Source organism: Callospermophilus lateralis, unplaced genomic scaffold (genome assembly GCF_048772815.1).
Source record: "Callospermophilus lateralis isolate mCalLat2 unplaced genomic scaffold, mCalLat2.hap1 Scaffold_279, whole genome shotgun sequence".
Classification (NCBI taxonomy): Eukaryota; Metazoa; Chordata; class Mammalia; order Rodentia; family Sciuridae; genus Callospermophilus; species Callospermophilus lateralis.
Window position 1 is genome coordinate 219,504 of NW_027513499.1, and position 24,641 is coordinate 244,144.

The following is a 24,641-nucleotide window of genomic DNA, read 5'->3' on the forward strand; positions in this document are numbered from 1 at the left end:
CTTTAAAAATATTTAAAAATACCCCCAAACCATTTGAGGATCTGTTGGGGGTAAATGTTAATTAGTCTGGATTTTAATACCCAAGAGAGAATGGCTGGGGATTCGAACAGACAAGAAAAGAGGAATGAACATTTGCTGAATGCGTCTTTACTGCTAGGCTTTGAAAGCAAAGGTGTTGTCAACCTTGCTCTACAGATGACAAAACTAAGGCCAAGGGATATGGAGTAACTGGCAAGAGTTAACGGAACCAATAAAAAGCAGGGTCAAGAATCACATCCTGGACGTCGAGGCTCCGGAGTATTTATCTTCCATCACACTACACTGCTTCCCCTGCACTGTGGAGCAGGAACTCTAATCTTAATTCTGGAATCAGCTCTCTTCCCTGATACCCTCAGAAGGGATAAGAAATATGCACTTACTTCAGAGTTAAGGGCTTTTCCCCTTGGGATATGTCTAAGGAACTAGAGTTTTAGCATCACAATTAAAAACATAAACTGAGTAGACATTGGTTTGACCAGGGCACAAACCTTAAGAACCATGTGGTCTCACATAAACTATAGGAAGCTTTGTCCTCTGTTTTATAGAATGATATATTTTACATCACAGTAATTGCTTCTGATGCTGACCACTTTCCAGCACTGCACTGCATTTAAGGAGTTGGTAAACAGGATTTCCATTTGCATCAGTAATGACAGATAATCCCTTTAAGCAAAAATACTCCAATTAAAATAAACCAATAAGTCTGTGCAATTTTGTGTTGCCTCTTATCTGCACCTCCTGCTCCTTGGGAAAAACTAAACAAAACTGAAACAACCCACAAACTAATTTCATTAGAGTGGGAGATTTCAGATAGATCTAACTCCTGTTTAAAGAATGTCTATTAGAGATCATGGAAAGAAGAAAACACATTTTGTTAAGTGAGAGCCTCAGCCAATTCCTTGAGGGTTAAGCATATTTTAAATCTATGTTTTTAACATGCTCATCTAAAAAACACGCTTCCCTTTATGCTATTTACCTAAGCCACCTGACACTATAAACTAATATTAGCATCACAAGCCAAAATGCAGGACCATGGACAGGGCCATCTTGGAAAAAAATTCTGTAGAGCCATGAGCTAATTATATGGTGATTCTATTACTAATTTCATATGCAGAACTTGCAAATTTCAATGCACCTTATAGAAAAATCGAGTTCAATATTCTTTTGAAGAGGAGGGAAATGAAGCCCAGAACATCTGTTCAGGGGATTTGCTTAAGGTTGTACCACAGTTCAGTAGCAACAATTAGACTGTAACTCAGGGCTCCTGACTCCTAACCCAAAGCGGTTCCAATGGCCTCAGTCATACTATCTCCTTCCATATTCTATTAAGGACAAAAAATGTAAATTATGCAGTGTTTTAAGTCTTAAAACCTTTTCAAAGGAGATTAGCTTTGCCCTCAAAACACTGGGCAGGGGTTCTGGTTTAGCTCTTTGGAAATGTGCCCAGTTTTTACTTCCCTTGATGATGACCATAGGTCAAGAGTTGACTTTGGACTTCAAGATCATTATCTCAGAGGTCATAAGTAGATACTGTGACCTAGAATATGCCACTCTATTAACCAAACTAATGGCTGGAATACAAATCCTTGAAAGAACAGAGAGGCTCAGAAGACATGACTTCTAAGTTCACAGAGATGAGAGGAAAGATGAGCAATGAAGGCTAGCTATAGCTACTTTATGAAGAAAACCAGAAAGATAATGTAGGTCACAGCAGATGCAGGAAAAGGGATGCGTATATTGCCCAGAATGACAACCATTCTGAATTGTGAGCTCAGACGACTTTCTTAGTGCCAGTTTTGGTGAGTCTGCACTGCTCTTGGCTAACATTGAAAGAACATATGTCTATGGCATGTTGGAAAGATCTCTAAGACATTCGGAACATAGGCTTATGGATTCCCATTAAAAAATGCCAAAATCCAAATGCCACCAACATTTCTGTCATTGAAAGAAATATTCATGTTTTATTATATTATAGGATTTCACATCCACACTTCTTTTGGGGTCCTGTAACTGTGGGATGGGGTCAGGTAAGAAAGATTATGCAGAGGGCAAGAGCCCCGGGATCATATTCCATACTCCACCATCTATTGGCTGTGTGACTCTGGTCAAGTCAATTAACACAATTCTTAGTTTTTGCATCTAAAATGGGCAAAAATTATTATACTTACCTCACAGGGTTTCTGTGAGGATTAAATATGAAATGAAATAATCTTGATTAAAAAAACAACTTTGAAACAAACATACTATGCAAATATTAATGACTATTGTTATTGCAGATGAGGAAAATGGAGCTCAGGAAAACTAAGTAACTTGCTCATGGTCACATGGCTGGTAAATGCTAGATACCTGAAGTAGTGTTATCATTAAACCACGAGATTCAGAAACCTTCCCATTATAACACATTATCTAACCCCCTCACCACTCCCCACTCCTGCAGATATCCATTCAGCCCATGAGATTTCCCCAGAAGAGCTTGTCTTGACCCCACACAAAGATGGCCACCCCAGAAGTGTGAACACCCATGATGCTCCCCTTGAGGCGTGGAATGGGATATCACTGAGCACCATGAACCCTGCCAGAGCACACTCTGAGCTCATAGTGACAAGGAACTGCAATGAAGACACAGGTGGGCTGGCAGCCGGCGTGGAGTGCAGAGGGATGGAGGAAGCGCTAGAGCATGGAGCTGTGAGCCAGGCACAGGACGTGCATGATGGAGGTCTCCTTGGTTCAAAGGCAGACACAGAGGACTCACAACACGGACAACGCAGCAACCCTACCTTCTGTGGCTCCTTTGCCTTTCCTGTCAGGGGTCTCTAAGCCAGTGCCCCCTGAGGGATACAGGGAGACGTCCGTTGGCACAGGCCAACTGCTGGCTGTGTCCTCCGTGATCTCATACATCTGCCCCTCCATCGGCTGCAGGTGCCAGTTTAGGCCAAACAGGTGCATGGCTGTGGTGAGCAATGAGAAAAGTCATCTTTTTCTGCTGGAGGTGGAAATGGAGCTCCAAAGCCATAAGGGGAGGGTGGGACGGGTGGGGAACACAGACATTCAGTTCAGTTCAACAAAAGCCCAGGAAAGGGGCTCTTACAGTGCCAGGCCCTGCACAGGGGACTGGAGACACAGACGATTAAGGCTTGACCCTGCCCTCGAGGGGCTCACGGTCTGGTTGAGCCAGGACGGGGAGTTTCAGGAGGTCTTGGCCTTTTGCTTCAAAAGATAAATAACAATCTAGAGGGAAAAATTACAATTTGTATCACTAAGAGTTAATTTCCTTAATGGAAAAATAACTTTCACAATAATAAGCAAAATCAAACAACCCAGTAGGAAAATAGGCATAGGATATGAACAGACAGTTTACAGAATAAGAAATACCAGTGACTCTGCATCATAGGAAAAGACTCTTGACATTACTCATGGTGAAAGGGATGTAAGTTAAACTCTGAAATATTATTTTTCACATATGGTTTGGCAAAGATAAAGAGGACTGAAAATATACTATATTGACAGAGATTTGGGAAGCAAGTACTCTCATACTTTGCTAATGTGAGATTAAACTGGTATTTGATAAATCTAATCAAATTTAAAATATATACACTCTTTACCCTGGAACTTAAAGTTTCCATTGTTGAAATTTCACCTGTATACTCACACGTGTACTAAATGGTGTGCATATAAGGCTATTCACCACAGTATAACTTGTAATAGCAAAATGTTACAAACCAATCATTGATAGGGGCTAGATAAGCTATTATCTACAGCAAAATAGTATAACCATACAGGAGAATGAAAAAGCTTTTTATATATTTTTCTGGAAAGAAAACTATAATGTATAGCTGACTGTATTTGACAAACTACCTTTGAGTTAAAAATAAATTTCTGCATTTGTACAGAATATTTCAAAAAGGATATGAAAGATAGTTATAACAGTGGGTATGTCCTCTGAAGGAAAAAGCTGTAGGGTCAGGGGAGGAGGGAGACTTGCTTTTCACCATGTATCTTTTGTACCTTTTCATTGTGTACCATGTGTATGCATTTCTGTTTAAAAAACATTTTCCAGTGTAGCAATTGCAAATAGTCTCATACAACAATCTAAAAAAAATCACGAGACAACAAAGCATGAATGTTGTTTGAGACACAGTGCCTGGAAGGGCTAGGAAGACTGTTTCCAAAAAAGTTTGTGATATAGTACAAAGCACCTGCCTAAATCCCACTTTTGGATTCAAGACTCATCCAGACTCACCACCTTCAAGAGGCCTACACCGATTTCCCACACATGGAGGAAACACTCAAGTCTCCCAACCCTTCCGCCCAGGTGCTGTGAGCTGCTTTTGCTCCTTTGTTCCAATGATGAACATTTTCTAAAAGCCCACTCTATAGCCAGCAGTGTAATAGGAAAGATCTGGAAGCAACCTACAGAGATGGCATCGAATCAGGCCATCCATGTTTTCCATGAGCTCATAGGAAAGGAGGGAAGACAGACAGATAACAAAGTCTATTGAGAAGGATAAGGCCCAGAGGAGGAGGTGGCTGATCCAGAAGGAAGGCCTCAAGAATGCAGAGAAGATCCACAGACAGATGAAGGCCATAGTAGTTGCACTTGTTGAGGTCCTGCAATGGGACAGGGAGCATGCCAGGTAACATATGTATATTATGTCCAATCCTCTTGGCAGCCCCACTAGACCCAGTTTACAGAGGTATACATTAAAACTCAGAAGGCAAAATTTCCCAGTACACAAAATGATGAATGCCTGAGGAGTTGGGAAATGCATATTACCCCGATTTGAACATTATTCATTTGTATACATGTATACTGAATTATCATCTTATGCTCCATAAAGATGTACAGATATTATGTCTTAGTAATAAATAAATTAATCTAAAAACTCAGGTTAGTTGAAATTTATGACAATCATAAAACTATTGTTTATGAGTGCTCCCCATGTACTACACATTGTGTTAAGAGTATTAAAAGCAACATTTCCTTTAACTCTCATGACAATCCTGAAGGGTATTAATAACCCCATTTTACAGATGAAGAAACCAAGGCACAACAAGACCAAATGATTTATGCAAGGTGAAATGGCTAGCAAGTGACAGAGACTAGACGAGAAACCCAAGCTGCTCAAATCCCCCAAACACAGACCACTAGTCTTTCTGGCTTGGAGGCCCAGGTTCCACCTACTTAGCTGCACTGCCCCTCCCTACTTGAGTCTAGCAATGCAGGCATTAGAAAGACTGCTCCTTCAACATGTCAACGGCCTCCAGACTTTTACTTCTTTTTAGGTAGCAACACGGGATCCTTGACGGAGAGGCAGCTATGGCTCCTGGCTTCCATCTTATGGAAGATGTCACAGATGGTGGTTTTGAGGGAGTGTGTGACTGCCTTCAAGGCAAAAAAAAAACCCATAGAGTGCCTAGAGCATATAGCGCATGCTTCTGACTTCAGGTTCAAACACAAGCCATCCAGGGGACACACACGTTTGACTTAGTCAGGAGGCCATACCCAGCAATGGTCATGAGATCAACCCTTTGCTTTCCCTTTGGTTACTGTGGAGTGGGACCAGAGGTAAGAAAACTGGTTTTGAATTGTAGTCAAGGTATCCAAACTGAGAAATGGGATACTAATATTGCAAAAGACAGTTGCTATCAATGAAGTATCATGTGGCAAAAGTGCATTGCAAACTGCACATATGTGTGATTGTCATGTTTTCTGACCTCTACATTGGTGCTGTTGATAATAATAGTGACAATAGTAGGTGACATTTACTGAGCACTGATTTAAGTACCAGATTCCTATAAGCTGCTTCATACTGCTCTCCACTCCTCTGAGAGGTGACAATAATAACAATAAAACAGTTCACTTGCCTGGAAGGAGGGAGCACTCTGTTTCCAAGATTGAATTAGCTCACATTTCTGCTTACCTTCTTACCGTTTTAATCTATATATTGGCAACTCCAAAGGTAATGGAGAACTTGTTTGAACTGCAGACAACTCAGATACATGCAGTTAAATGAGCAGCGCTTCTTCCCCCATTAGAATCAATTATCTCATCTAAGTGTGCAAAAGTGCTGTCTTGTTAAAAGGTCATGAGAATTAACTAATCCCAGAATGAATAGAACTCTCACAGCTCTGTGAAGAGAAACATTTTTATTGTTAGAACTTTCTCTTCTTTTTAAGAAGATGCAGAGTGAGTCCTTCCTTGAAAACACACACACACACTGAAGGGAAAGAAGTGTTGAAGGTGAACATGGTCCCTAGGACTCAGATGCCTGGGGGTGGGGGTGTGGGGGGGTGAACATTAGTGCCCTTTCCTCTTAACTTTTTACCCACTGCAATCATACTGGCCCATACAATTGTGAGGCTGGGGTGGGTAGGGGGTGTTTCTGTGACCTGTGCATTCCTGAAAGCCACATGAGAAAGCAAAGCTCTGTCTCCAACTCCAACTGAGTCTGACTCCAGGTGACTTGGCCATCCAGAAGTAATTTGGAGGCTGCATGGTTGGGAAAGGAACCCAGGGTCACCTAGATTGGACTGAGAAATGGCTTGCTGGCAGGTGATAATTAGAGACAAGAGTCGGATAAGGCAGAGATTAAGAGATACGAAGTTCAAGTTCAACAGCAACGTCATCTTAAAGCCAAAATAAGAGAGACCTTTCGTCTGTGATCCAGGATATTAAATATAAGTCATTGTTGTGACCTCTTGATTCTTTCATTGTGTTGTTTGGCTGGTGGTTAGTTTTATAGTCTTGGGTGATAGGCAAGGGCAAGAGAGAAAGGGAAATATTCTGCTTTGCTCTTATCTTTCCAAAGGACAGACATATACTCAGCTAGAGACTGTCCCTTGAATAGCAAGCTCAAGTGACCACTTCATCCATGACAGTCATCTAAATGATAATGCCAACACAAAAATTTTCCTCATTTCAGTGCATACTAAATGCCAAATAATTTATTTATACTATTCAATTTCATCCTCCTATGAAGGTAGATTGAAAATTATTAATGGGAATATATATATATGATGGAACTAGAAGAGAAATTGAGTTATAGTGACATACTCTGATTTACTCAGAGAGGTAAATGAAGTTACTCAACACCACAGAGCTGATATAAGTGTGAGACAAGTTCCCAAACCATACCACCTCTTTTCTATATTTACTTTAAAAAGAAGATAAAATATGGGCAATGTAAAGGCTAAATATAATATAAACAAATTTAAGCTAAAATAAATGTTGTGGGGGAGGTAGTTATAATAAATATTCCCTGGCCCACAATAGCCCTCATTTAAAGCTGTGTAGAGCAGTAAATGGATGTTAGCCAAGTGATTTGGAAGTAATAGCCATGGATTTAAAAGAAAGGAAGGAAGGAAGGATTGAAGGAAGAAAGGAATGGTGAAGAAAAAAAAGACATGTGTCTCCCTAGCCTGAAAAGGATGCAACAAACTACTGAAACAATATAAATTATAATTACTGTATTCCTTATTCTCTGAAGAATTAATGGTAACCACCCACCACCCGTGTACATCACAGAATTATCTAAATTACACCCTGCTGTGTGTATTTATAACTATGGTGCAAAACTCTGCTCAGTACATTGAAAGTGACCTACATAAGAAACCTGATCCTGGTTTTCCCATTAGACTAGTTTGTAACTCAATGAAAAGGTGAAGAGATGCTAAGGAGTTCAGAAAGAGGCTGTGGAAAGGTAGAGGTCCACAGGATAACCCACACAGAAATGTTAATGAGTTCTAAAAGCCAGCAGCCAGGATGGCGGAAGTTCTGATTCCCTGGCTCTGGTCAGTCTGACATTTTCCTGTTGCCTTTTCCTACCCAGCAAGACATGAGAGATGGCTCAGAAAGTGCAAGCTCTAACCTGACATTTTTAGAAAATGCTCCATAGATGTGCAGACCTTGAAGGTTCCCGCAGAGAACCCAACCAGCAGGAGGCAATTAACAAAGTCTTTATGCAGGAGTGGCCAATGAGAACAGGAGAGTTCCTGCTGTCAGAGTGCGGGCATCTCTTCCAAAATCAAGCGCAGGGCAGAACACAGTGTGTGAGCACACTAGCAGCGCCAGGGAGTGACCAGAATAACTGTGCCCATAAAGAATTGTTGACTCAAGTGGCACTTTGAGTTTCAAAAGGCAGTGGGACCCAATCCAGCCATACAGCTACCCACTTTCCTGTGTATATGAAATGCTTTGATTTTGGCGACTTTTGGTTTATTTTAAAATAAAGTCATTGGTATAAAATTCAAATCAATGGGCTCTTTTGACTTATCTCATCTAGCAGGGGAAACAACAGCAAGAACAACAACAGATTTTCATTTCCAAGATTGTATTCCTGGTTTTGCTACAAATCCACAACATTCAGAAGTTTCAGACCAAGATGCTATGAACAAGCTGGGTGCAGTGGCGCATGCTTGTAATCCCAGTGGCTTGGTGGGTGAGTGGGGCAAGGCAGGGGGATCCCAAGTTCAAAGACAGCCTCAGCAACTTAGTGAGGTACTGAGCAACTCAGTGAGACCCTGTCTGTAGATAAAATATACAAAAGAGCTAGGAATGTTGTTCAGTGGTTTAACACCCATGGGTTCAATCCCTGGAAACCTGCCACCCAAATGCTGTGAACAAAGAGGTATACTGCAGTGTAACAGGAAAAAACTGGAAGCAACCTAGATGTCTAAAAATAGCAGAACTTAGCTAAATTATGGTACAGGTACTGGATGGAATACAAGGCAATCATTATCAAAAATAACTATGACAACCAGCAATGAGGAAAATCTTAAGATATAATGTTAAGGGGGAGGGGAAGTAGAACACAAAATTGCATGTTTTTCCTGACCACATTTCTGTAGAATCAGATACATATACATATACAAAACAAAACAAAAAAACCTGTAAAAAAGATACATGAGGGCTGTGGTTGTGGCTCAAGCGGTAACGTGTTCGCATGGCATGTGCGGGGCACTGGGTTCGATCCTCAGCACCATGTACAAATAAAATAAATATGTTGTGTTCACCGAAAACTGAAAAATAAAAAATAAAAAATAAATAAATAAAAAAAGGTACATGAAAATCAACAAGTCTTGAGTTACCTATTGTGTAGGGTTCTGGATAAATGTTGTCCTCTAGTTTCCAAAAGCACTGTTTACATTAAAAAGGAAGTTCTACCACTGTCTCAGACTAGAGAGGTGGAAGAGAAGGATGCTGGGCAGAAGGAAGAAAACCTAACTTTGGGCACGTGCCATGTGCACGTGACATTAGACATGAGGACTTACGTGCACTATCTCATTCAATCCTTAGATAAACCTTGAGAAACTGGTATAACAAGTAAGAAAACTGGAAGTTCAGAGAGGTTCTGAGACTTGGTCAGAGACACACAGATAGGAAGTGATTCAAGCTGCACTGGAACCAGATCTGAATGGTTCCAAAACAAATTAAAGTGTAAAGGAAAGTAAGGAAAAACTGTGGCTGATACCATGTGCAGATTTGCTCTTTTGAGATAGTTGTAAGGGACTTTCCTCTTGCGGACAAAGTATGGAGCCCCACTTTGTCATATCCTGGTTGCCACAACCAAAACCATGTAAGCAACTTGTCTGGGGGCAGCATCAGCCTTCAGGATGGAGTCCACCCAGATTAGTCAGTGCATGTGACAGGACCTAGGACCGAGCAGAGCCCATATCTTTAGACCCCTAGCTCTGAGCTCTTGCCATGAAATGACTCTGTCCTTTTGGAACAGCAGAAAATCCCGTAAGAGGAGGAATCCTCCTTGTTGGTTGTCCTTACATCAGGCACTGTTTCCCAGATGGAGGGAGCCATCTCATGACCTAAGATAAGGGGAACAACCCACAGGACAGGCCACATGAGGCTGTCATGAGGATTATTCCTTCCATTTCTACCCTCCAGCATCTTGTCCAGAGGAGTGAAGAAGAAAGGGAGGAGACAGACGCCCTGAGGATCAGTATCAAGACAACAGTTCTTACCTATGAAAACTTTGGCCTGTGTATGATATAATGCTGAAGGAGTCACTTTCATTATGTCATTTAGCTCTCTAAGATGGATGCTCTTAGTAACTCCATTTTATAGATTAGGGGCCTCAAAAGAGAGCTACAAAGTAGACATTAATAATTGAATTCTATATCTTTAGAAAACCAGGGCCCTGGAATTATCTACAAATGCACCACTAATCATAGCAGCACCACCATCCCAGAGCAGGTCTCAGTGACTCTGAACCCTAAAATCCTCTCACACTTTGGCCAAAGAAACACAGGTTTACATTCATTCCTGAGATTTTTTGATAAGATCATTGACGAGGGAATAGACTTTCAGGGAATGACCCACAGAGAAGACGTGGCTAATGCTAGGGAAGGCCACAGGCTTCTCTTTATATTCAAGCCTTCATTATTGATTCAGGCATCGAAGAGATCCAAGGACAGCCTGCTTGTCCCAAACTGCCTTTTAGGTAGCACAACATGACAGCTCCAGATCTGGGGAGTGCCTGTCATTTCCCAAGGCAGGGATGCTGGCAGACACTCAGCATAGCTAGATTCCTTTCATTGTGTCACTAGGACCTAAGTGTGGACACTCATCAGATGGTTAACTAACTAAGGCATCTCTGCATAAAGGTGTCTCAACTGAGGCAAGATCAGCCTCTATGATGTGGCATCCCTTCCTTTTCCTGTACTAAAGATCGAATGGGGCAGAAGAAAAACATGGGGTTGGTGAATCTTGACAGCCTACAGAAGGAAAAGATGCCTGTTGCTATGCTCCATTTCCATAGCTACTAGAACACATACTGTAGCTCCGCCCTACAGTGACATTTCCATTTCCTGATTTCCTTTGGCACACCGACCATGTAACTGATTTTTTTCCATGGTCAAAGTCAATCAGGAGGCATCTTCATTGTACCTCAAATGGAGTTTTGATTTGTGTGTATATTATTAAGATAGACCTTTTCCCTCTGGATCATTCACTTTGGTAAGGAGAATGAGGGAAGACAGCTTAACATGGAATCTGCCATGTGGATTAGTAACCTGGGATAATATTTCTCCATAATGAGAAGCATTTTGAAGGAGCACTTTAAAATTTTACAGCAGAGTGCTTGCTGTCTCTTCTTTACCCTTTATAGCTCTCCTGTCCCCTGTTCTTTGGGATCATGCCATGTTCTCTTGCCTCCCTACCCTTTTCTACACAGCACGAGACACTCAGTAGATGTGAGTCCCCTGCTGCCGAGTTACACAGCCCCTGTGTTGGGTTCAGTCCTTGGGTTATGAAGGTTAAGGCTGCACAGAATTCCAGGCATCATGAAGACAATGATCATGATAATGACAATGATGATAACATAAGCAACAGTTACTGTCTCGTTAGCTGGAAGCTATACTGTGCCAAGCACTGCGCTGAGTCACAGTGTCACTGGATCCTCAGGAAGGCTGTAAGATAGGTATCCTTACCCTCATTTGCAAGAGGAGGAAACAGATACAAAAGAGGTTCACCGATCTGCCTGAGGTTTCCGTTTAGTACGAGGTAGAGACGAAATCAGATCCCAGTCAGATCCACACTAACCTGAGTCTGCTGCTAGCCACTCCATGATGTGACCTTCTGATGAGATAAAGAACTGTGAAAATGACCAAGATGGAAATAACATGGCCAGTCTCAACATGACGTGGAACTGTCTTCCTGTTCAAATATCGTTGGCAGAGTTTCCCCGAGAACACACTTGATCCCTTCTGTGCAGAAATGATTTTAAAAGAGCATTTCCAAAACCGTTGAGCACAGTGTCTGTTGGTCCACATGACCTCTCCTGACTCAGGAGTCTCACTCTGAGTGGATTTCTCTGTCCCTTGACACATCTGCATGGTCAGATTCATGCTTTTGCTCTTAGTATCCTCTGCCTGGAATGGCCATTAGCTTCTCTATTTCTTAAAGAAGCTAATGGTCAATCCTTCCAGGTCTCGTTCACGAGGACTCACACCATCACTCCCAGCCAGAAGTATTGTCTGCCCTGGGCCCTTACCATTATTTCCCACGTATCCTAAAAGTGCTATCCGGATGCTATTTCTGTTCATGCTCCCTCTCTTGCTGTTTTCCCTGCCAGACTTACTATTCAGTGGAGTTCTGTAGGAGAGACAGCCAGGCCTCCAGTTCTGGCCCATACCATTTGCCCCAGCAAGTCAGTTACTTAACCACTCAGTTTTTTCATCTGTGTAAATGGAAAAAATTGAAAACCATCTTCCAGATTCTTGTATAGATTAAATTTAAAGAAGGTTCTTTATGTATTATAAAATGCATTGAAAATATGAAACATTATTATTTCCATTGCTTAATAATTAATGAATGAACACTTAAATGAATTAATTTAATTCAGGCTGTATTTCCTATATAGACACTTGCAAAAAAAAATTCTCCTATGTAGACTATCAACAGTCTCAGACCTACACAATGAGGTGTAGGTCTGCGATTTAATAGATCTGATAATGACAGAAAAAGTTAACAACCAGGTCAAAGAAAAGACTTCAATTTTCAGGAAAAGAAAAAATGCTACTTATCCCCAAACTTTCACTTACAGCTCTTTTCCCCTTCTACTCTGTCTCCATCCAAATACCCTTTCTGCATGCACAGCTGGGAGGAATTGCATGAGTGCTCACAGACCCAGAGACACAGACAAGAGGAACAGGTCTTGAAGAATTATAGAGATGGACAGAGTGGTCCAATTTGATACAATATGATAAAATGAGCCCACACCACAATTAAGGGTCCTGCCACTTTTTTCTCCTCCATGACTGGGGCCTGTGAAAAAATCTAACTCTGGGCTTAAGGGCACAATAAACCTATCCGCCTGCCACACACCAGCAGGAAGAGTTTTCTCCAAAGGGAAATGTTACACTGGTGACAATTTACTGATGCCAAATGAAGCCTGGAGGACACCAGATTCCACAGGGTGATAGTGCTCAGTATGGATGGGTCTTCCAGCATCACCCAGGCCTCCTGAAGCACTCTGGGTGTAAACCACACCCACTCACAGCACAGATGGACCTTAATTTTTCTTCCATAAGAAAATAAGTCTGTTTCTCTCCTTATCCTCTCAGCTGTTCAGATGGCGTGAACCAGCCCAGGCCCTCTTGCTCCCCAGCTATGGAGAGAGCAGACTGCTGCAGAATGAGGGCAGGCTCTGGTCAAGGCTGCCAGTGCTCCAGCTTGTGATGCAGCTTTGGACAAATGACTTAACTTTCTTGGGCTTCAGTTTCTCATCTATTAAAAGGGAAGTAAAAATAACCTGGTGCCTTGCACATGGTTGGGACTTGACAAATACTTATTGGATAATATTAATAAGAATATTAAATGAAGAAATGTATGTAACACGCAGAACAGTGTAGCATGAGGCAAGCTCTCAAATCCTGTGAGCTGCCTTCTCTGAGCAGGAGCAGAGGAAAGCCCAGATAGGATGGCAAAAGCCTCATGTTGGATCTGAGTCTCAGAAACGGGGCCCAGGGATAGGAAGGCTCTGAGGGGTAGAGCCACACCTGGTCTATACAGGGTCAGCCATTCCATCTGAATGCATTGTTGAGCTGGAAAGAGCTCAGTTTCCATCTCTGGCAATGTAATGACTAATTCTCTTACATGCAGAGACTGCTGGGAAGAATCAGTGGATGGGAAAGGCTAACACAGAACAAGGGATTTGTGATGCATTTGCCCAGTACAGCCTGTCTCCTGAAGGGGTGGGCAGCCAGGGTCCACCTGCTCACTAGGATTTCTGCAGTTCTATATTCAGAAGCCTTCAGTAAAATGGAGTCTGAGGCCCATAGAGAAGGAAATGCACAAATGGACATTTTACTGTTCACTCTTCTGGCACAGGTGCCTGAAATTACCAATATTTTTATCTGCCATCCTCTGTCTTTGTGTAGGCTGCTCCATCTTTCAGAAAGCCATTCCTATCTTCCGTTTCAATATCTGACTTGATTTACAAGCACCATGCCTCGCGTAAGCTTTATCTAATCTTCCTGGTTAGAATGAATTGCTCTCTCCTTCAGGATCCCACAGGACTAAGGTTTGAAGTCCAGGACCACGTGTTTGTCATCTGCTTGGCATTGCCAGGGGCTCCATACACATCTGGCTGTCCACGAAACTCTGGATGACTCCAAGGCAGTGATGCAGCTTATGGGGCTTTGCTTGTCCCAGACAGCCCAGGACACAATGCTGTGGACAGGCTCCATGGAGGCTCCCACCATTTTAAGCCTGAGAGGGGGAGGGGAAGCATCCCCCCCTACTTAATCCCAGATTACCTGAAATCCCTACATCCAGGGATGGTCTTTGGCTGCTGAACTTAAGAGGGTTTAAAAATCTCTGGGGATTTCCAGCTGCCTGGAGGGGTGAGAGCTGCATAGACTCCACACCCAGCCTGGGCCACCCACTGGGCTGCAGACATTCTCTCACTTAAGCTTCCAAACACCACCTAGCTATGAACTGACATTTTAGCAACAAGGATACCAAGACTCAGAGAAATTAAAAATCTTGTCTGCTCCCCGGGCTGGAATGCAAGTCTTACTTGACTCCAAGTCTGTGCTTTTGCTACAAGATGGTACTGTTATCCATAGAAGGATGTCGCTGTTTTGTTATGGTTTTGTTGTTTTAAAGGGAGGAAAACATTGTGTTTGTTACAACTATCTCTCCTTGTGTGCTTCCTTCTCTACCCTGTCCCTCCTTTTCTCCCCCAATGAAGTGACCTCTGCTTCCTCACCTCTCCCAGGTCTTGGCACTCTAAGTGATTGTACTGGTTCTTCCAGCCCTAACCCCAATGCTATTCACAAAGCAAAAGGAAAAAAAAACAGCCATCAAGAAAACCTGTCTCACTTACTCATTCTCTCTCCCCATATAAGTGCAATTAAATTATGTTATTGCACAGTAATTAGAAATAAAAATAAAACAGGCGCAGAGACAAATACCTATAATTCCAGTTATTTGGGAGGCTGAGGAAAGAGGATCACAAAGTTGAGACCAGCCTGGGCAATAGAGCAAGGTTCTACCTTAAAACATAAAAAGGGGTGGGGATGAATGAATGTATTGATAACTTGGGAACAGTCTTTCTTGAGACAACATTTCCAAACCCAGGAATTGGTTGGGCTTCAAATTCAATGTGTCCTGTTTGCCAAAGGGTAGGAGAAGACCAACAGCATTTGCTGGTAGCTCTTACTAGTAAGAACTAGGTGGCTGTCAGTTGTTTAGTTGTTTAGTCCCCACAATAGCCTATTATCTATATGCACAGGCCAGGGAACTGAGGCTCAGTGAGAGCAGGACTCTTACTTTAAGTTGGACAGTAATCAGGAACAGATAAGGGCCAGAGACAGCCTGTGCTCCCTGCAGACTACACTTTGGCAGCTCTTTGGTGATTGCTTTCCTGGTTGCCCCTTTCCTGGACCCAGGAGCCCTTTTTCACTCTGCTGTGCTCTGGACGTTCCATCCTTGATGCAAGAACTTGGAGCCTCTCTGCTCTCTCCTTTCCTTCCTCTCCCTGTTCTGCAACATCTGTCAGTTCTGGTCCTAACCTCCTCCCCTCCTTTTTCTCCTTCAACAAACTTGTGCCAAACACATGCTACATCATGCCAGACCTGGGCACAAGAAGCTGCAGTTATGATACAGCGTGACAGTTGTTTCTGCCCTCATGGAGCTTACAATCTAACAGGGAGATAGATTTTCAACAATCATGCCACCACCATTTAGTTGTAATTATAGGGGCACCGTGAGCAAAATATGGGCATATAAATGGTTCCTGGTCGTGTGTGTGTGTGTGTGTGTGTGTGTGTGTGTGTGTGTGTGTGAAAGGAGCCTCTCTGAATAAGTGAAATTTGTGTGAAGCTCTTGAATAAAAACTGAGGAGACTGAGGCAAAAGGATTGCAAGTTCAAGGTCAGCCTGGGCAACTTAGTGAGGCTCTGTCTCAAAGTAAAACTTAAAAAGGGCTAGGGATGTAGCTCAGTGGTAGAGTGCTTGCCTAGCCTGTATGAGGCACTGGATCCAATCTCCAGTACAGATGGAAGGAAGGAAGGAAGGGAAAAAGGAAGACAGGGAGGAAGAAAGAAGAAACCAGGTGGGGAGGAGAACTGAACTGATTAGGAGAAGGGGGTGACAGAGAGCAGGCGTCTCCCTTCAAATTGAAGATCCTTTATCCTCTTTAGGTCCCCGAGCCACTTGTACCTATCATTTCCCATCCACTAAATTGGTCAACCCAAAATCAGGCAAGATTGTAGGGGTATTGGATATCTGGCTGGGTTTGGAATTCAGTCCTATGAAGACACTGGTGGTAACAAGAGCTTTGAACCATTTACAATGCATGGCCCAGGGATCTCACTTGGGGTGCTCCTTCCAAAAGAAGAAGACAGCCACAGCACAAAGAGGCTCACAGAAGCACTATCTGAAATAGTGAAGGATGGGAATGGGAGGGATACGAAGGTAAGTGTCATGGGGCTGCTCAGTCAAGTAACTCAGGGTAGGAAGGGAGGAGATGGCAAGACCCTCATCCTGCTGCTTTTGTGGGTGGGAAGTGCTCACTCTGATTTCTCTATTTTTCCCATGAAAATACCAGTAAATAGCTCTGCAATTGAAAGGTCACTGGCTGCTCATTTCTCAAGAAACTTCCCAACAAAGAAACTGAACGTCAAATGGATCTGTCAGGATTACCATTCAGATATGGCAGCCCTGGGCAGATACCAGCAGAAGAAAAATTCTTTTGGACTCTCTGTTTCTGACTCCCCCTATTCTGGGGGTGTGATGTGATTCTTATCTAGAACTTGATAGGATGTATAAAATAATTACAAATGAAAAGGCTATTCATAATTTTTAAATGAGTTAATTAGTAAAGCCAGTCAGATTCACTCATTACAGTAATTAATAATTGATTATACTTGAAATTAAACACAATTTTTCATCAAAAATCTAATTAAATATCTGTGCTTTTGCCTGTTGATTAGATCAGTTGGTCTGCTGGAAAAGAGTCTTTGTAAAGGATATTTGTGATTGGCTGAGACAATTAATTTGATTTTTAATAATTGATAGTTCCTTATAAGTTAGTCATCACAGCCTGTAATTATGGCCAAGCAACAAGTCGCTGGTTCTTTGGCCCAGCAGCTGGAGGGAACCGGCATGCAGGCTGCCACCACCCCACCCTTGGAGGAAGGGTGGTTGGCAGCACACCTGCAATGCATTCACCTACAGAAACTCACTGCAGCCTCTCATGCTTCCTCCTACATTTGTGGTCATGCATGTTTTCCAGATGAGGAGATCAGAACTCAGGCAGAGCAGTGAGGTCCCCAGAGGAGGGGTGTGGAGGGGGGCAGAGCAGCTGCCTGGTGGTAGAACGGGGAAAGGAATCCAGGGCTGTTAGGCACTAGGGCCAGGTGCTTCCCCAAGTCCTTGCTGTGTCTCCAGGTAGCAAAGGGAACACCCAGGCTTGCCTCTTTTTTTTTTTTCCTTTTTGGCACTGGGGATTGAATCCAGGGGCACTTAACCACTGAGCCACATCCCCAGCCCTACTTTTATACTTTATTTAAAGACAGGGTCTCTCTGAGTTGCTTAGGGCCTCGCTAAGTTGCTGAGGCGATTTTGAACTCATGATCCTCCTGCCTCAGCCTCCCAAGTCGCTGGAATTACAGACATGCACCACTGCACCTGCCCAGGTTTGCTTCTTTGACCTAATCCCTGGGTGTGATCACTCGAGTCCTGTCTTAAGATTTCTACATAGATACAACTTTATCAGAAGGATATAATGAACTGACTACTCCTAACTTAGGACACAAATTCTCCTAAAGTGACCTTAGATATGTCTACCCCCTCCTCTCTATGCCTACACTGTCACTGTCTTTGCTGAAGCCATTGGCTATTTCTGACTAAGAGCTCTGCCTTCTGCCCCTTCATTCCTCTACACTTATCTTTGTAAAATAAAAATCTGGCTATGCCCTACTGTGCTTATGACCCTTCAATGACTCCCCAACTGCCCATCCAATAAGGTGCTCAGCTGGACTTCAAGGTGATCTTCATAAATCTGACAAAAACATTTGTATATTAGCTCCAAGGGGTACCCCAGTCCTGAAGCGCTTCAAGAACCCTTTCTGCGGCATGGTCCTATTTCAAGTCTCTGCATGTTCTCTTGATTTAAAATACCCTCCTGCATGTCTACTTCTGCAAACTCCTACTTTAAGATTCCATACATACATCATCACATTTCCCAAGAAGCTCTCCCCAGCCCTCCTGGCTGGGGATTGTTGCTCCCACAGCCTCTGAACTGCTGTGTCCATCAGTCATTCTTAATTTACCTGCTAACACGACTATCTCCTCTTTTAAGCTATCAACCTTACCTTGAATCCCAGCACTTAGCATAGTGCCTGGCTCAAAGCAGGTATGGCTTGCTGAATGAAAAGTAAGATTCACAAAATCATTAAAGACTCAAAGACTGTTAATGTTGGAAAGGAAATTAATGGTCACTTAGTAAAAATTCTCTCAATGCCTGAATCCTATGCTTGCTAAGTGGGCATTGAGCTCACTTGTACCTTTCCTACGACAGGGAGTTCACTACTTCCCATAAGTAGCCCTGTCATTTTTATTTAGCTGAAGATTGACCAAGTATTCTTATAAAATGGAAGAAGAAGCCCATGGAATGAAAAATAGTTTTCTTAGCTATAAAAATTTTCTCCTCCTCCCTAAAATTATCTACTATTATGGTTTGAATATGAGATCTCCTCAAAAAGTTCCAGTTAATGCAGTAATATTCAGAGAAAATGATTAGATTATGAGAGCTGTAACCCAATCAGTCCACCCTAGCTTGAATCGACTGAATAGTAATAGTAAGCAGGTGGGGCATGGTTGGAGGAGGTGGGTCACTGGGGACATGCCCTGGAGGGGTTCATCTGCCCTGTGGCCCTACACACACACACACACACACACACACACACACACACACACACTCTTTCTCTCTCTCTCTCTCTCTCTCTCTCTCTCTCTCTCTCTCTCTCTCTCTCTCTCTCTTCCTGGCTACCATGAGGGGACCATCTTCCCTTTGCTATACCCTTCCCTCAGGATGTTCTGCCTCATCCTGGGCCCAGAGCTTTGGAATCAGCTGTCTATGGACTGAAACTTCTGATATCATGAGAAAAAAAAATAAACTTTTCCTCCTCTAAATTGTTCTTGTCACGTATATTTGGGTCACAGCAATGCAAAAGCTGATTAAAACAGCTATTCGGTATAAATCTCAAGGCTTCAATGCAAAATATTGCTGTCTATATGTTGCAAACTATTTGGTCTTGAACAATGACAGTGCCTTTAATAGTCTACTCATTTAGGAAAAAAATAATATCACAAAAGCATGGGAGGGCTATGTCAGGGGTTGAGGTGGTGGCGACATACTTCTAATGATGCTGGTGATGGTTCATGAATTCCACAACCTTCACCTGTGATCCAGGCTACAAAAATGATGCACCCTCTCAGAGAGCCTGAGTGGCCCTGACCTCTCCCAGTCTAGCTGTTCCTTTTATCTAATGACCCATAGCAGGAATGGCAAATAAGTGGTAAGTCATCTATATTCTCTACTCCTGCAACTGTGACAGATATCACTAATCAATCACAGACGCTCTTTTTGAATCTGAATATAACCTCAGAATCCTTCCCAACACAACGTTCTAGGTAATAACAACTAATCAATTAGGTAGAAGAAAAGATTAAACATGTATGCCATCCTGCCTTGGAGCCATGCATTTCTGTGAGCCTATCTTTAAAAGAGGAAAAAGAGTCCTGTCATACCCAATGAGGCTTATTATAGTGTGAGATATAAGATTTCCCTATTTGCTGGACTATCATCTTTCTCTTTACTGGTTTTTATGAAATTCAAAAATCTTGAGGAGAAGTGACCCTGGAGCTTACATCCTTACCTAGACCCTATCCATGTTCAAGCCATTTCTCCAGAACTCTCAGTGCCAGCACTGTCTACCTCTCAAGCCAAGCCCCGCTTTTCACTCACAATGACTTTGCTTGTTACGGGTTCTTTTTCACAGTGGATGGCACTCTGTCTTCCTTTGGCCTCTGCCAGTTAGTTCTATTTCTACTTATTGGCATATGTTAGGAAAAAAAAACATTTGTTTACAGAATTGTCCCTGAATTCCTTAGTCTGGGTTCAAGGGCTTCTTGAGCTGGCCTGACCTTAGGTCTTAGAATTATGGAACCTGAAGGCTAGAAAGGCCTTTACTAATTGGCTGGGTTACATAGAGATGGAGACTCTACTCGACGCCCACAGATCTCTTCAGATTAATCTTTTCCTGGGAGAAGACCAAAGAGAGGGTCAGAAGCTGGAAACCAGACTGTGATAGAAATATATCAAAAGAATGCAGATTGGGAGCTTGTCTGGGAGCAAGACCAAGATAGTAGATCAGGAGGAGTTTCTGACATCATGTCCATGCCCTGGGAAGGGGTAAGCAGCAGGAAGCCAGTGTGGCTCCAAGTCTCTGTGCTTCCTTCAGTCTGCTCACTGGCACCCATGGCTCCTCAGTTGGGATTTCTCTGGGCTCCTCACCCTGGTTCAGCTCTAATCTTGGTCCCTCTGACACCCTCAGATGACCATGCCAGACCCTTCCCAGCTGACAGGCTTCCCTGGCAGTTTCCCTCCAATGCTGGGGTGCTCTACCCCTTTGTTACTCCTCACTATAGCCACCTGTTGCTTTCTCTCCAGTCTCTCCGTTTGCCATTTATTTTTCAGTAACTCCAATCTATGACACTCATGCCACAGACCATCACCTCAGAAGCTGATCTTAGTGGTGTCTATGCATCTGTGATAGGCATTCAGCACATACGGGACAGATGCTCAGCTTTCTTCCTGGTCTAAGTGCAGAGGGGAGGGGAGGAGGGTCCCAAAGAGCTGAGCCTGATGGTTTGGGATGCAGGCTAGCTCAGCACCCCAAGGCTGCTCATCCTGTGTATTGTGACGGCTGTGCTGGTGAGGAGGCTTCTGTGCCCACAGGAACCTTGGTTGCTGCCCTCTGGGCCAAAGGGGAGCCATGGGGAGCTGGGATGAGGATGCACTTACCCACAAAGTATGCCAGCAGGATGACCAGTGTGGCCGAGATGACGATGGCACTCAGGGCTGCGCACTTCCAGTTGCAGTACTTGGAGGGCTTCTTGAGGTTGAAGGCTGGCCGGGCGAAGGTGCTGCGGGGCAGGGGGCGGGGTGGGGGTGAGTATACGGTGCTGGACGTCAGTGGGTACCCTGGAGATGTGGTGCAGAAGAGTGGGGAGGTGCCTCCAGGCTTGAAGAGGAAGTGCCTATGGATGAAGAGAGGCCAGAGGGCGTCAGGGTCTGCTAGCTGACGAGGCGCCCGGCTCGACCTGCAGGACAGAAGCCACAGGAGAAGCATGCAGAGGGCCTGGAGAGAGAGAGAGAGAGTCACCACAGAGAAGATGGCAGGGACAGGAAGAGGAGAGTCACAAACCGGATCACATAACGGGCACGAAGACAGGTTTCCAGGGAACACGAATGGGACAGCCCTACCTATGACAACCCCACCAAAGCCAGGGCAGAAATTGTTACCCACTCAACCCAGGCTGGCACGGAGGTCTTTTTCCTGGGAATTGATGGTGCTTAGAGTAGCTTGCGGAATTAACTATCTGTTCTTTGAAATTATTGAAGTAACTTGGAAAGTGTCTAAAATCCTGTCTGTTCCTGAGGCACTGAATACGGAATCTAAATTTTTTCTTCTTCTTCCAATACTTGCATTACCAGTGTACATTGGTTAAGGAATGGAATATCCTACTTTTTTAAAGGGGTTTAGTTGGGCTGGAAGCCAAAAAACCACCACTAAGTTCTGCCTGTGGCCAAGAGTCTGCTAGTGGCTGTTAAGAATGCCTTCAAAGCAATCTGCTTGGAAGTCAGGCGGATGCCTTCTGAGCCCCAACGTGAAAGCTGGGTGGGAGGCAGATGGGTGACTGTATCCTACAGCCTCACTGCAGTCTTGAGGGCAGCGGGGCATGGTCAAAGCACATGGTTGTAGCCAAACTAGGTGTCCAGAAATCTTTCCCAGCCCGGCTTTAACCATGGCCAACGAGGACTTGCATACAGCCTGAGAAATGGAGTGCTTTCGATGTACTGCATACCCTAGTCCTGGTGGGAACCCATCCCTCTTGGGGTACAAGATGCCTCAGGCCACAGAATACACACTTAGGGCCAGATGCATATAATACATGGCCTGTACTGCATAAAGATTGTTACGTGAGATGGTTTTCAGAATGGTGGAGGCAGCCAATGAGATGGGGGAGAATGGCATATTAACAAGACTACTGTTAATATGCTGGAGGACAGGGGATTCCAAGGACAAACTGCTGCAAGTTGAACATGGAATTGGGGATGGGCATGTGACATGGCATTGTTTCCACAAGGAGATCCCAGGGAAAGGTCTCAGGGTATGCATGCAAGTGCAGGAGCCACAAGGAGAGCACACACAGAGAGAAGGAGCATGGGGATGTCACCTACCCGTCACCGTAAGCCCCATCATGGCGGGAGGCGCTGAGAATGTCCATCTCAATGAGGTTGTCCTGCAATGTCCCTAGGAATGGCTGCTTGCCTAGGTTTCTATGCACACATGGAGACATGAATGAAGCAATGAGTCATGCATCGATGAAGGGGGAGAGTAGAGAAACACACATAGTGACTGTTCGGTGCAGCTGTGTGTGAGACCAGCGGGACATGGTTTCCAGGCGATGGGGTCAGTGTGCAAGCCACATGTGCAAGGGGTCTGCCTGGCTCACAGCAATCAGGGGGACAATTCTATATACAAACCTGAATGGCAGCTGTGTGCATCGAATCACAGCTGTCCCTGAAGAGGACTGACATGAGTCCAGCACTGACCTAGGCACGTTACACCCCTTCTCTCAAATCTTCAAAATAAGCTATGTGAGGAAGGCAGTGCTTTCCCATCCTACATCTGAGGAGCCTGAGATGGGAATGGTAATGGCCCTGCCCAAGGTCACTAGTGAGCAAGGCTGGAAGCAGGAATGTGAGCTCAGGTGAATCTAGATCCAACCCCTGCACTTAATCCCCCACTCAATGACCTACATCTGTTTTAATGGGAGACATTCATTTGACTTGCGTAAAGAAACAAGAAAGCCAAGCATTGGGCTATCATCTCTGAAGCAATGATGCTCAGACTTGAGTGACCAGCAGGACCATCTGGAGAGCTGGGCAGGCACTGCCCACCTCCAGGGCCTCAGAGTCAATGGGTGGGGACTGAGAATCTGTATTCTCCCCAGCCTCCAGGTGGATGCTGACCATGGGGAAGTGTCACTGTCCTTTAGCTGTGTGGGCTCCTGAGAGATGGCTGATTGGCAAGGGTGGCTCCCCATGGAAGACACAGGGGGGCTCATCACCCCCCTGACTAAGGGCAGCATAGCATGAATGATGATAGCCTCACTGGCCCTTTTTGATCCCAACCAGGCCTGCTAAGTGACATCTGTCACACTCGGGTGCTCTGTCTTCTGTCTTCTGCTGTTTTCAGGAAGGTTCCCACCACACTATATGACCCTGAAGTGAATCACCTCTAACAAGCCAGCAGAGCTTCAGCTTGCCACATGCACCCCAGGGAAGAACTGGCTGCAAAAAGTCAACTGTGGGCCCAGTCCTGAGAGGTGGACCTTCCTTCTGACTCTGCCCAGGCCTGAAAACAGCATACCCAGATCCAAGAATCTTTTATGCTGCCTTCTTGCTGTGTGACTTTGGGTAAGAACCTTAAATTCCCTAAACCTTCCTTCCCTGTTGTTAAATAAGGATTGTAATACTAAGCTCACCAAGTTTGCTATGAGCATCAACTGGGTTAATGTTGGATGACTTATTAAGGGTTACAAAAATATAATAAAAGTGCTAATGCTAAATATGATAGCTGCTATTTATCCTGTATCTACCATATTTTATTCATTCTTCTAGGAACTCTACAACTGTCTGATTTAAATTTGATTCCTCACAACAACCCTACAAGTCAGTACTGTTACCTCTGCTTTGTAGGCTGGTAGAGCAAGGCTGACAAGTAATGTTTTAAAGGTCATATCAATAAGCTGACACTGGCTCCTGGGTTTGCTGGAGCCCAGCACTCAGGTCCTCTCTGCTTCATAACCCTGCCTCATTCAGCACAACCTGTGACTGCTGACCCCCCGACTGGCCTCAAAGACCAAAATGAATACTGCAGTGGCCATGGCGACCTCCCCTTAAGGTGAGTCATGGAGCATGGCAGGCTGGGCAGCAGGTGTTCTGGTGGTGTTCAAGGCCCCCTGAGCCATCCCTCAGTGCCTAGGAGGAGCTATGGGGGTGGGCAAGTCCCTCAGAGTGGCTTCATTGCTACCCCCAGCCAGGCAGTCCTGCTGAGGGAAGGCCTGGGGCCCAGGGGAGGCATACAAGCTCAGGGCCAGACCATCTGGGTTCAGGTCCCAGGTCCATCCTTCACCTGCTCTCAGCAGGTAAGGGGATTCTCTAAGCATCCCCGAAAGGGGATAACTTCTCACATGTTAGACCCTCAAGTGTAATTTGGATAACTTCTCTGTCCTCAACCCTCTCTAGTCCTTCCCAGGGCCTACAAGATCTTGCGAGATTTTAGCTT

The 24,641-nt window shown here is 44.2% G+C and overlaps 1 pseudogene; it reads right to left on the bottom strand.

The window, feature by feature from the left end:
* LOC143387209 (teneurin-4-like) overlaps positions 1–24,641 on the bottom strand; it is a 266,697-nt pseudogene that overhangs the window by 174,285 nt on the left and 67,771 nt on the right.